Below are 11,191 nucleotides of genomic sequence, written 5' to 3'. Positions count from 1 at the left end.
GCAACTATCCACCCAGACCAGTCCTGGCTGACTCTGTCCTTACTGGTAGGGTCATCGTCAGCGTAACTATCCACCCCAAACCAGTCCCTGGCTGACGCTGTCTTATACTGTAGGCAATCATGACCAGCTAACTATGCCACCCCATACCTAGTCCCTGCTGACGCCTGTCCCTGTATACTGTAGGAGTCATGCGCAGCTAACTATCCACCCAGACAGTCCTGGCTGACTCTGTCCTTATACGTAGGATCATGTCCAGCTAACTATCCACCCAGACAGTCCCTGGCTGACTCTGTCCTTATACTGTAGAATCATGCCAGCTAACTATCCACCCAGACAGTCCCTGGCTGACTCTGTCCTTATACTGTAGGAATCATGACAGCTAACTATCCACCCAGACAGTCCCTGGCTGACCCTGTCCTTATACTGTAGAGTCATGACCAGCTCACTATCCCACCAGACAGTCCCTGCTGACTCTGTCCTTATATGTGGAGTCATGACCAGCTAACTATCCACAGACAGTCCCTGGCTGCTCCTGTCTTATACTGTAGGATCATGTCCAGCTAACTATCCACCCAGACAGTCCCTGGCTGACCCTGTCCATACTGTAGGAGTCATGTCACGTAAACTATCACACCAGAAGTTCCTGGCTGACTCTGTCCTTATACTGTAGGAATCATGCCAGCTAACTATCCACCCAGACAGTCCCTGGCTGACTCCTGTCCTTATACTGTAGGATCATGACCAGCTAACTAAATCCACCCAGACAGTCCCTGGCTGACTCTGTCCTTATACTGTAGGAGTCATGTCTAAACTATCCACCCAGACAGTCCCTGGCTGACCCTGTCTTATACTGTAGGAGTCTGTAGCTAACTATCCACCCAGACAGTCCCTGGCGACTCTGTCCTTATACTGTAGGATCATGCCAGCTAACTATCCACCCAGACAGTCCCCCTGCATGGCTGCTATGTCCTTATTACTGAGGAGTCATGAACCAGCTAAGCTATCCACTCCAGACAGTCTGGCTGACCTGTCCTTATTAGCTGTAAGGAATCATGCCAGCTCAACTTCTCACCCGACCAGTCCCTGGCTGACCTGTCTTTACAGGGTCATGTCAGCACACTTCACCAGATCAGTTCCTGTACTCTGTCCGTCATACTTGATCTAGCAGTAACTATCCACCAGAAGTCCCTGGCTGACTCTGTCCTTACTGTAGGAATCATGCCAGCTACTATCCACCCAGACAGTCCCTGGCTGACTCTGTCTTATACTGTAGATCATGTCCAGCTAACTATCCCACCCACAGTCCCTGGCTGACTCTGTCCTTATACTGTAGGAGTCATGCCAGCTAACTATCCACCAGACAGTCCCTGGCTGACCTGTCCTTATACTGTAGTGAGTCAATGACCAGCTAACTACACCCAGACAGTCCTGGCTGACTCTGTCCTTATTACTGTAGGAGTCGACCAGGCTAACTATCACACCAGACAGTCCCTGGCTGAACCCTGTCCTTATAACTGTAGGATTCATGACCAGTCTAACTATCCACCCAGACAGTCCTGGCTTGACCTGTCTTATACTGTAGTAGTCATTGTCAGCTAAACTATCCCCAACATCTGGCTGTACCTGTCCTTATACTGTAGGAGTCATGCCAGCTTAACTATCCACCCAGACATGTCCCTGGCTGACTCTCTCTTATACTGTAGGAGATGACAGCCTATATCCACCCAGAAGTCTGCTGACCCTGTGCTTATTACTGTAGGAGTCATGACCGTAACTATCCACCAGACAGTCCCTGGCTGATCCTGTCCTTTACCCTGTAGGAGATCATGACCAGCTAACTTCCACCCAGACAGTCCGCTGGCTGACCCTGTCCTTATACTGTAGAGTCATGCAGCGTAACTATCTCACCCAGGACATCCCCATGGCTGGACTGTCCTTTACTGTAGAGTCAGTGTCCAGCTAACATATCACCCAGACAAGTCCCTGTGACCTCTCCTTATACTGTTAGGAATCATGTACGCCTAGACTATCACCCAGAGACAGTCCCTGGCTGACTCTGTCCTTATACTGGTAGGATCATGACCAGACTATGCACCCCAGACAGGTCCCTGCTGACCTGTACCTTATACTGTAAGTATGACAGCTAATATCCCCCCAGACAGTCCCTGCTGACTCTGTCTTATTCTGGTAGGAGTCATGATCCAGCTAACTATCAGCCCGAACAGTCCTGGCTGACTCTGTCCTTATACTTATTAGGGAGTCAGACCAGGCTAACTATCCACCCGACAGTCCCTGGCTGACCTTCCTTATACTGTGAGTTCATTGCAGCTAACTATCCACCCAGACAGTCCCTGGCTGACTCTGTCCTTATACTGTAGGAGTCATGACCAGCTAACTATCCACCCAGACAGTCCTGGCTGACTCTTGTCCTTATTACTGTAGGAGTCATGTCCAGCTAACTATCCACCCAGAACAGTCCCTGGCTGCCTGTCCTTATACTGTAGGAGTCAGCTGTCACAGCTAACTATCCACCCAGACAGTCCCTGGCTGACCTGTCCTTATACTGTAGGAATCATGTCCAGCTAACTATCCCCCAGACAGTCCCTGGCTGACTCGTGTCCTTATACTGTAGGAGTCATGACCAGCTAACTATCCACCAGACAGTCCTGGCTGACTCTGTCCTTATACTGTAGGAGTCATGTCCAGCTAACTATCACCCAGACAGTCCCTGCTGACCCTGTACTTATACTGTAGGAGTCATGACAGCTAACTATCCACCCAGACAGTCTGGCTGACCTCTGTCTTATACTGTAGGATCATGACCAGCTATATCACCCAGACAGTCCCTGGCTGACCTGTCCTTATACTGTAGAGTCATGTCCAAGCTAACTATCCACCCAGACAGTCCCTGGCTGACCCTGTCCTTATACTGTAGGAGTCATGTCCAGCTAACTATCACCCAGACAGTCCCTGGCTGACCCTGTCCTTATACTGTAGGAGTCATGACCAGCTAACTATCCACCCAGACAGTCCCTGGCTGACCCTGTCCTTTACTGTAGGAGTCATGACCAGCTAACTATCCACCCAGACAGTCCCTGGTGACCCTGTCCTTATACTGTAGGAGTCATGTCCAGCTAACTACCACCCAGACAGTCCTGGCTGACCCTGTCCTTATACTGTAGGAGTCATGACAGCTAACTATCACAGACAGTCCCTGGCTGACCTCTGTCCTATATACTGTGAGTCATGATCCAGCTAACTATCCACCCAGACAGTCCTGGCTGACCCTTTCCTTATACTGTAGGATCATGTCCAGCTAACTATCCACCCAGACAGCTCCCTGGCTGCTCTGTCCTTATACTGTAGGATCATGACCAGCTAACTATCCACCCAGACAGTCCTGGCTGAGCCTGTCCTTATACTGTAGGAGTCATGCCAGCTAACTATCCACCCAGACAGTCCCCCTGGCTGACTCTGCCTTATTACCTGTAGGAGTCATGCCAGCTAACTATCCACCCGACAGTCCCTGGCTGACTCTGTCCTTATACTGTAGGAGTCATGACCAGCTAACTATCCACCCAGACAAGTCCCTGGCTGACTCTGTCCTTATACTGTAGGAGTCATGATCCAGCTAACTATCCACCCAGACAGATCCTGGCTGACCTCTGTCCTTATACTGTAGGAGTCATGACCAGCTAACTATCCACCCAGACAGTCCCTGCTGACTCTTCCTGTATACTGTAGAGTCATGTCCAGCTAACTAATCACACCCAGACAGTCCCTGCGAGACTCTGTCCTTATACTGAATAGAGTCATGCACAGCTAACTATCACCCAGACAGTCCCTGGCTGACCTGTCCTTATACTGTAGGAGTCATGACCAGCTAACTATCCACCCAGACAGTCCCTGGGCTGACCTGTCCATATACTGTAGGAGTCATGCCAGCTACACTATCCACCCAGACAGTTCCCTGGCTGACCTCTGTCCTGTAGACGTAGAGTCATGAACCAGCTAAACTATCCACCCAGACAGGCCTGGCTGACTCTGTCCTTATACGTAGGTCAGCCAGTAACTACCACCCAACAGTCCCTGGCTGATCTGTCCTATACTGTAGGAGTCATGTCCAGCCTAACTACCACCCAGACAGTCCCTGGCGACTTGCTGTCTTATACTGTAGGAATCATGCCAGCTAACTATCCACCCAGACAGTCCTGGCTGACCCTGTCCTTATACTGTAGGAGTCATGTCCAGCTAACTATCACCAGACAGTCCCTGGGCTGACCACTGTCCTTATACTGAGTGATCATGTCCAGCTACAAACTATCACCCAGACAGTCCCTGGCTGACTCTGTTCCTTATACGTAGGAGTCATGATCAGCTAACTATCCACCAGACAGTCGCCTGGCTGACCCCTGCCAAATACTGTAGAGTCATGTCCAGCTAACTATCCACCCAGACAGTCCCTGGCTGACCCTGTCCTATACTGTAGAGTCATGCCAGCTAACTATCCACCCAGACAGTCCCTGGCTGACTCTGCCTTATACTGTAGGAGTTCATGTCCAGCTAACTATCCACCAGACAGTCCCTGGCTGACTCTGTCCTATATCTGGAGGAGTCATGTCCAGCTAACTATCCACCAGACAGTCCCTGGCTGACCTGTCCTTATACTGTAGGATCATGCCAGCTAACTATCCACCCAGACAGTCCCTGGACTTCTGTCTCTATACTGTAGAGTCCATGACCCAGCTAACTATCCACCCAGACAGTCCCTGGCTGACTCTGTCCTTATACTGTGGAGTCATGTCAGCTAACTATCCACCCAGACAGTCCCGGCTGACTCTGTCCTTATACTGTAGGAGTCATGCCAGCTAACTATCCACCCAGACAGTCCCTGGTGACTCTGTCCTTATACTGTAGGAATCATGACCAGCTAACTATCCACCCAGACAGTCCCTGGCTGACCTGTCCTTATACTGTAGGAATCATGTCCAGTAACTATCCACCCAGACAGTCCCTGGCTGACTCTGTCCTTATACTGTAGGAGTCATGACCAGCTAACTATCCACCCAGACAGTCCCTGGCTGACTCTGTCCTTATTACTGTAGGAGTCATGGCCAGCTAACTATCCACCCAGACAGTCCCTGGCTGACCTGTCCTTATACTGTAGGAGTCATGTCCAGCTAACTATCCACCCAGACAGTCCCTGGCTGACTCTGTCCTTATACTGTAGGAGTCATGACCAGCTAACTATCCAGCCCAGACAGTCCCTGGCTGACTCTGTCCTTATACTGTAGGAGTCATGACCAGCTAACTATCCACCCAGACAGTCCCTGGCTGACTCTGTCCTTATACTGTAGGAGTCATGACCAGCTAACTATCCACCCAGACTAGTTCCCTGGGACCTGTCCTTATACTGGTAGGAGTCATTCCAGCTAACTATCCACCCAGACAGTCCCTGGCTGACTCTGTCCTTATACTGTAGGAGTTCATGTCCAGCTAACTATCACCCAGACAGGTCCCTGGCTGACCGCTGTCCTTTACATGTAGGAGTCATGCCAGCTAACTACCACCCAGACAGTCCCTGGCTGACTCTGTCCTATACTGTAGGAGTCATGTCCAGCTAACTATCCACCAGACAGTCCCTGGCTGACTCTGTCCTTATACTGTCAGGAGTCATGACCAGCTACTATCCACCCAGACAGTCCCTGGCTGACTCTGTCCTTATACTGTAGGAAGTCATTCAGCTAACTATCCACCCAGACAGTCCCTGGCTGACTCTGTCCTTATACTGTAGGATATGTCCAGCTAACTATCCACCCAGACAGTCCTGGCTGACTCTGTCCTTATACTGTAGGAGATCATGGACCAGCTAACTATCCACCCAGACAGTCCCTGGCTGACCCTGTCCTTATACTGTAGGATCTGTCAGCTTAACTATCCACCCAGACAGTCCCTGGCTGACCTCTGTCCTTATACTGTAGGAATCATTCCAGCTAACTATCCACCAGACAGTCCCTGGCTGACTCTGTCCTTATACTGTAGGAGTCCATGGACCAGCTAACTATCCACCCAACAGTCCCTGGCTGACCCTGTCCTATACTGTAGGAGTCATGTCCAGCTAACTATCCACCCAGACAGTCCCTGGCTGACCCTGTCCCTATACTGTAGTGAGTCTGTCCAGCTAACTATCCACCCAGACAGTCCCTGGCTGACTCTGTCCTGTATACTGTGAGTAATGTCCAGCTAACATTCTCATGCCCGGAGACAGTCCCTGGCTGACTCTGTCCTTATACTGTAGGAGTCTGTCCAGCAACTATCCACCCAGACAGTCCCTCGGCTGGGATCTAGCTCCTTCATACTGTGGAGTCATAGTCAACTAATATCCACCCAGACAGTATCCCTGCTGACCTGTCCTATATCTAGGGTCCATGTCCAGCTACCTATCACCAGACAGCCGCCTGGCTGACTCTGTCCTTTTATACTGTAGAGTCATGTCCAGCTAACTATGCCCACCGACAGTCCTGGCTGACATCTGTCCTTATATACGTGTAGGAGTCAATGTCAAGCTAACTATCCACCCAGACTAGCTCCCTGGCTGACAGTCTGTCCTTATACTGTAGGAGATCATGATCCAGCTAAGTATCCACCCAGACAGTCCTGGCTGACTCTGTCCTGATACTGTAGGAGTTCATGTCCAGCAACTATCACCCAAGAACAGTCCTGGCTGACTCTGTCCTTATACTGTAGGAGTCATGTACCAGCTACTATCCACCCAGAAGTCCCTGGCTACTCTGTCCTTATACTGTAGGAGCATGTCAGACACTAAAACCTATCCCACGCCAGACAGTCCCTGCTGACTCTGTGCTTATACTGTAGGATCATGTCCAGCTAACTATCCACCCGACAGGTCCTGGCTGACGTCTCGTCCTTATACTGTAGGAGTCATGACCAGCTAACATCCACCCAGACAGCTCCCGGCTGACTCTGTCCTATAACTGTAGGGCATCGACTCGCCCAGCTTAACTGATCGAGCGCCAGACAGTCCTGGCTGACTGTCTGTCCTTCTATACTGTAGGAGTATGGACCAGCTAACGTATCAACCCACAGTCCCTGGCTGACTTCTGTCCTATACGTGTAGAGTCATGTCCAAGCTTAACTATCACCCAGACAGTCCCTGCTGACCCTGTCCTTTAACTGTAGGAGTCATGTCCAGCTAACTATCCACCCAGAAGTTCCCTGGCTGACCCTGTCTGTATACTGTAGGTAATTCATGTCATGCTAAAGTCCACCCAGGACGTCCCTTGGCTGAGCCGCCCTTGACCCCCTCAGACATCCATCTCTTTAAGTTACTCACCTCTCCTTGTCAGAGTACTATGATGTGAATGATCATCCTTGTTAACATGGAAATACACTGACTCACACACACTCTTCTGTCATTCTCTCCCTCTTTCTTTACCTGTCACTCTCTCGCCCCCCCACTCCTCTCGCACCCCTTCCTCTCGATCTTCTGTTTTGTTTTCCCTGTTCTTGTCGCTTATATTTGTCCCTCCAGGCTACCTGTACAGCCATGGCCACCTGACACGTGCTGTCTGCTGCCGATTGGCCAGAGACGCGAAGCCTTCTCCAAGAGGTCTACCTGCTACCCTTTACACACTCAAACCCCACCCCGAGGTACACATACAGAAACACACTCAACCACCCCGAGGTACACATACAGCAAACACCACTCAACCACCCCGAGGTACACATACAGAAACACACTCAACCACCCCGAGGTACACATACAGAAAACACACTCAACCACCCGAGGTACACATACAGAAACACACCTCAACCACCCCGAGGTACACATACAGAAACACACTCAACCACCCCGAGGCTACACATACAGAAACACACTCAACCACCCCGAGGGCTACACAGTACAGAACACACTCAACAAACCCACCGAGGTACACATACAGAAACACACTCAACCACCCCGAGGCTACACATACAGAAACACCACTAACCACCCCGAGGTACACATACAGAAACACCCTCAACACCCGTTGTGTACACATACCAGAAACACACTCAACCACCCCGAGGTACACATACAGAAACACACTCAACCACCCCGAGGTACACACACAGAAACACACTCAACCACCCCGAGGTACACACACAGAAACACACTCAACCACCCCGAGGTACGTACACACACAGTACACAAACAGCCGCTCCAAGCTTCCAGCATAGCCATTAACGCAGACACAAACATTGCTTTCCGCCCTGTTTAAAATTGTTGATTCATCTGAAAGGATTTATTTAGTCTAATTTCAAATCAAATGTTATTGGTCTCATACACATATTTAGCAGCTGTTATTGCGGGTATAGCGAAATGCCTATAATTGAACACACTCTTCCTCTCCCTTTACTCCTCTCCATCACTCCATCTCTGTCTCCCTTCAGGTGGGRAGGGTGAGTGTGTATGACTCGACGCGTCACACAGGGAAGACCAAGGAGTCCAGCGTGAACTGGAGCCAGCCAGACCACATCACTGTGGAGGTGCTGGATGGGACCAAGGGCAAACTGGACGGGTACGCACCCCGCACCACAACTAGAACCAGACCCTCAGACCTCATCCACCCTCATCCAGATAGCAGCACCAGGTGGTTAACCTGGGCTACACAGGGCCCCATTTCAATAGAATAGCTATCACTATTTATACTCCATATCGAGTAGTGGCATTTAATTKATATGAAAAACATGTTGAAAATGTTTCAATCCCAGCGCAGTAGCTGTGTTCTGTGTTTTCCTAAACCCTGTTTGTCTTCCCTCTAGCCCCAAACTGGACGTGTCGCGGGTCTCCAAGTCCAACATCTTCCGGCAATTCCGGTCTTTATGCCAACAGTGCGGGCGCCAGGACCTGCTGGCTCTCCCGTCTTACGCCCAAGCCAAGATGGCCGCCATGTCCTTCCAGGTCGCCAAGCAGCAYTTCTTCGATGCGCTCGGTAGCCATGGTTARGGAGCCTGGATTGGCAAGCCATTGGAGGAGAAGAGCTTTGACGAAGCGGCGGCCTCCGGTGGCCATGGGGCAGGAAGTGTTGCTAATAGCAACCAGGGATACAACAACAACAATAGCTATGGAAGCACAACCACTGACTATAACAGCAGCCAGTGGGGTAGTAGTGCGTACACACAGGCCATGTAGAAGGGAGGGAGAAGGGAGGGTTGGCTAGAGATGGAAGGACATGAGGCTGGAGGACAGGGGGGGAAGGGAGGAGAGGAAAGAGGAGCTAGCAGCGAGTACTGTATCTTCTTGAAAGAAGGGGTAGAGGTCAGACAGAGATTGGAAAGGACAGAGTTACTGAGATGGAGGGAGGGAAGGGGATAACAGGCCAGCCCAAGGGGTGAGGGTCAGACAGCAGCAAGAGAGATGGAGAGAGAAGGGGTTGCTACTGCTACACAAAACTACCAGAATATAGAAAGAGAGGGGAGAATAGAGGGCTTAGTAAACATGATGACTATGTGATGTAGTGCCATTCAGAGCTGCATAGCATGAACTACTGCTCCACTGTAACAGTAGCCCCAGTACACTCTATCCTCACATTTACACACAGCCCTGTCTCTCTAGTTCAGACACCCTACACCTGACCCTGTCCTACTCGCCAGCCAGCCATTCAATCACGCATGACTAGTTTKATCTGTWCTTATCGGCCTGAGCATGYATAGTAGTGATCACACTTTATTTATATATAAACCAGCCTTGTAACGTTTAGCTACTCCCCGYCCTAGTAACCCACCCCTTTACACTGTTGTTAATGCTATGGCTACGTCTACAGGTCACAGCCTGCTCCATCCCATAACTCTTGACTGTAACATAGATTTGATGATGACTAACTAGCCTAGATCATAATTKTTCTGTTATTGTTGTGTCCTATGTGGTGTGTATCGCTATTGTTCTTGAGTTTTTTGGTGTTGTCACTCGAGGGCCACGTCAGAAAGGACAACGGTGACGTTGAGAACTGCMGAGAACAAGTAAATCAGCTACTTGTTCTCATTTTAGGATTCATGTTAGGGGGGGTCAAAGTTCAGGTTAGGATAAGTGATTACTCGTAGTTGTGATAAAAAAGAGAAGAAGAGAAAGGCTTTGCACTCTTGTCCTTCCTAGCGTGGCCAGAATGTGGCCGGCGGGTTTTATGCGGACAGGGAGAAAGACTGGTTTGTTTTTATGTTTTAGTTCAGTCTGATCAAATACATTCAAGGGTGAAGCAATATATACATCATGTACATACAAATACATAAATACACAGATGTATATGCAATAACAATGTTTGTGTAGGGTATGTATATATCTCTGTGTGTGTATGTATATGTATATATTATGTATATATTTTGTAAGTCATGCCTAAAATTGATTTTCTATTGACTATTTTTTTGAAACGTTTTAACAAGTTAACAAGACAAATTTGTTTAATTTTTTTTTTTTTTTATGGATGGAAATTCTGTCAAGTTTTAAGTGATTATAAAGACCGGCTTTGTAAAAGCTGAAATGTGTATTTGTCTTTTTTTTAATGTATACTAAAGCCCTCATAACCGTGGGTACAGACTGTTAGCCAAGTATAAACGTCACAGTCAACACACTTTTGAGAATGTTTATTGGGTGTTTCTTCAGTCTTGTTTGTCTCTTGTGCAGAAAGAGTAATTGGTCATTTAAGCTATGGACTCCCTAGTGGTGTGTGTGTTATGGATTCTACTGTTTGTCTTCAAAGAGGATGTTGTCTGGTGGAGGGTTGACCTTTACACAACACTGATGCAGTGAACGGAATAACAGTGCTGTGTGTGTTTACCAGTTATTCAGTCCCTCAGTGGGACAGTGAGGGCACGTTACATCAGCGTCTGTCTAGTTGATATTCTCTGACAGCTGAGTATTGCCAGGTTTATGCCCGGGGAGCTGTGAGTCTGGCTGAACTGAGTATTGCCAGGCTAGGCCTGGGGGAGCTGTTAGTCTGGCTGAACTGAGTATTGCCAGGCTAGGCCTGGGGGAGCTGTGAGTCTGGCTGAACTGAATATTGCCAGGCTAGGCCCGGGGGAGCTGTGAGTCTGGCTGAACTGAATATTGCCAGGCTAGGCCCGGGGGAGCTGTGAGTCTGGCTGAACTGAATATTGCCAGGCTAGGCCTGGGGAGCTGTGAGTCTGGTTGAAC

General features: G+C 49.4%; 1 pseudogene; it reads left to right on the top strand.

The window, feature by feature from the left end:
* The window catches only part of LOC112075070 (double-stranded RNA-specific adenosine deaminase-like), a 25,654-nt pseudogene extending 15,116 nt beyond the window's left edge, over positions 1-10,538 (top strand).
* The last annotated feature ends 653 nt before the right edge of the window (positions 10,539-11,191 follow it).

Source organism: Salvelinus sp. IW2-2015, unplaced genomic scaffold, assembly GCF_002910315.2.
Source record: "Salvelinus sp. IW2-2015 unplaced genomic scaffold, ASM291031v2 Un_scaffold2971, whole genome shotgun sequence".
In the NCBI taxonomy this organism is placed as follows: Eukaryota; Metazoa; Chordata; class Actinopteri; order Salmoniformes; family Salmonidae; genus Salvelinus; species Salvelinus sp. IW2-2015.
The sequence above is the reverse complement of the archived record's forward strand: the minus strand, read 5'-3'. Positions and strand labels throughout refer to the sequence as shown.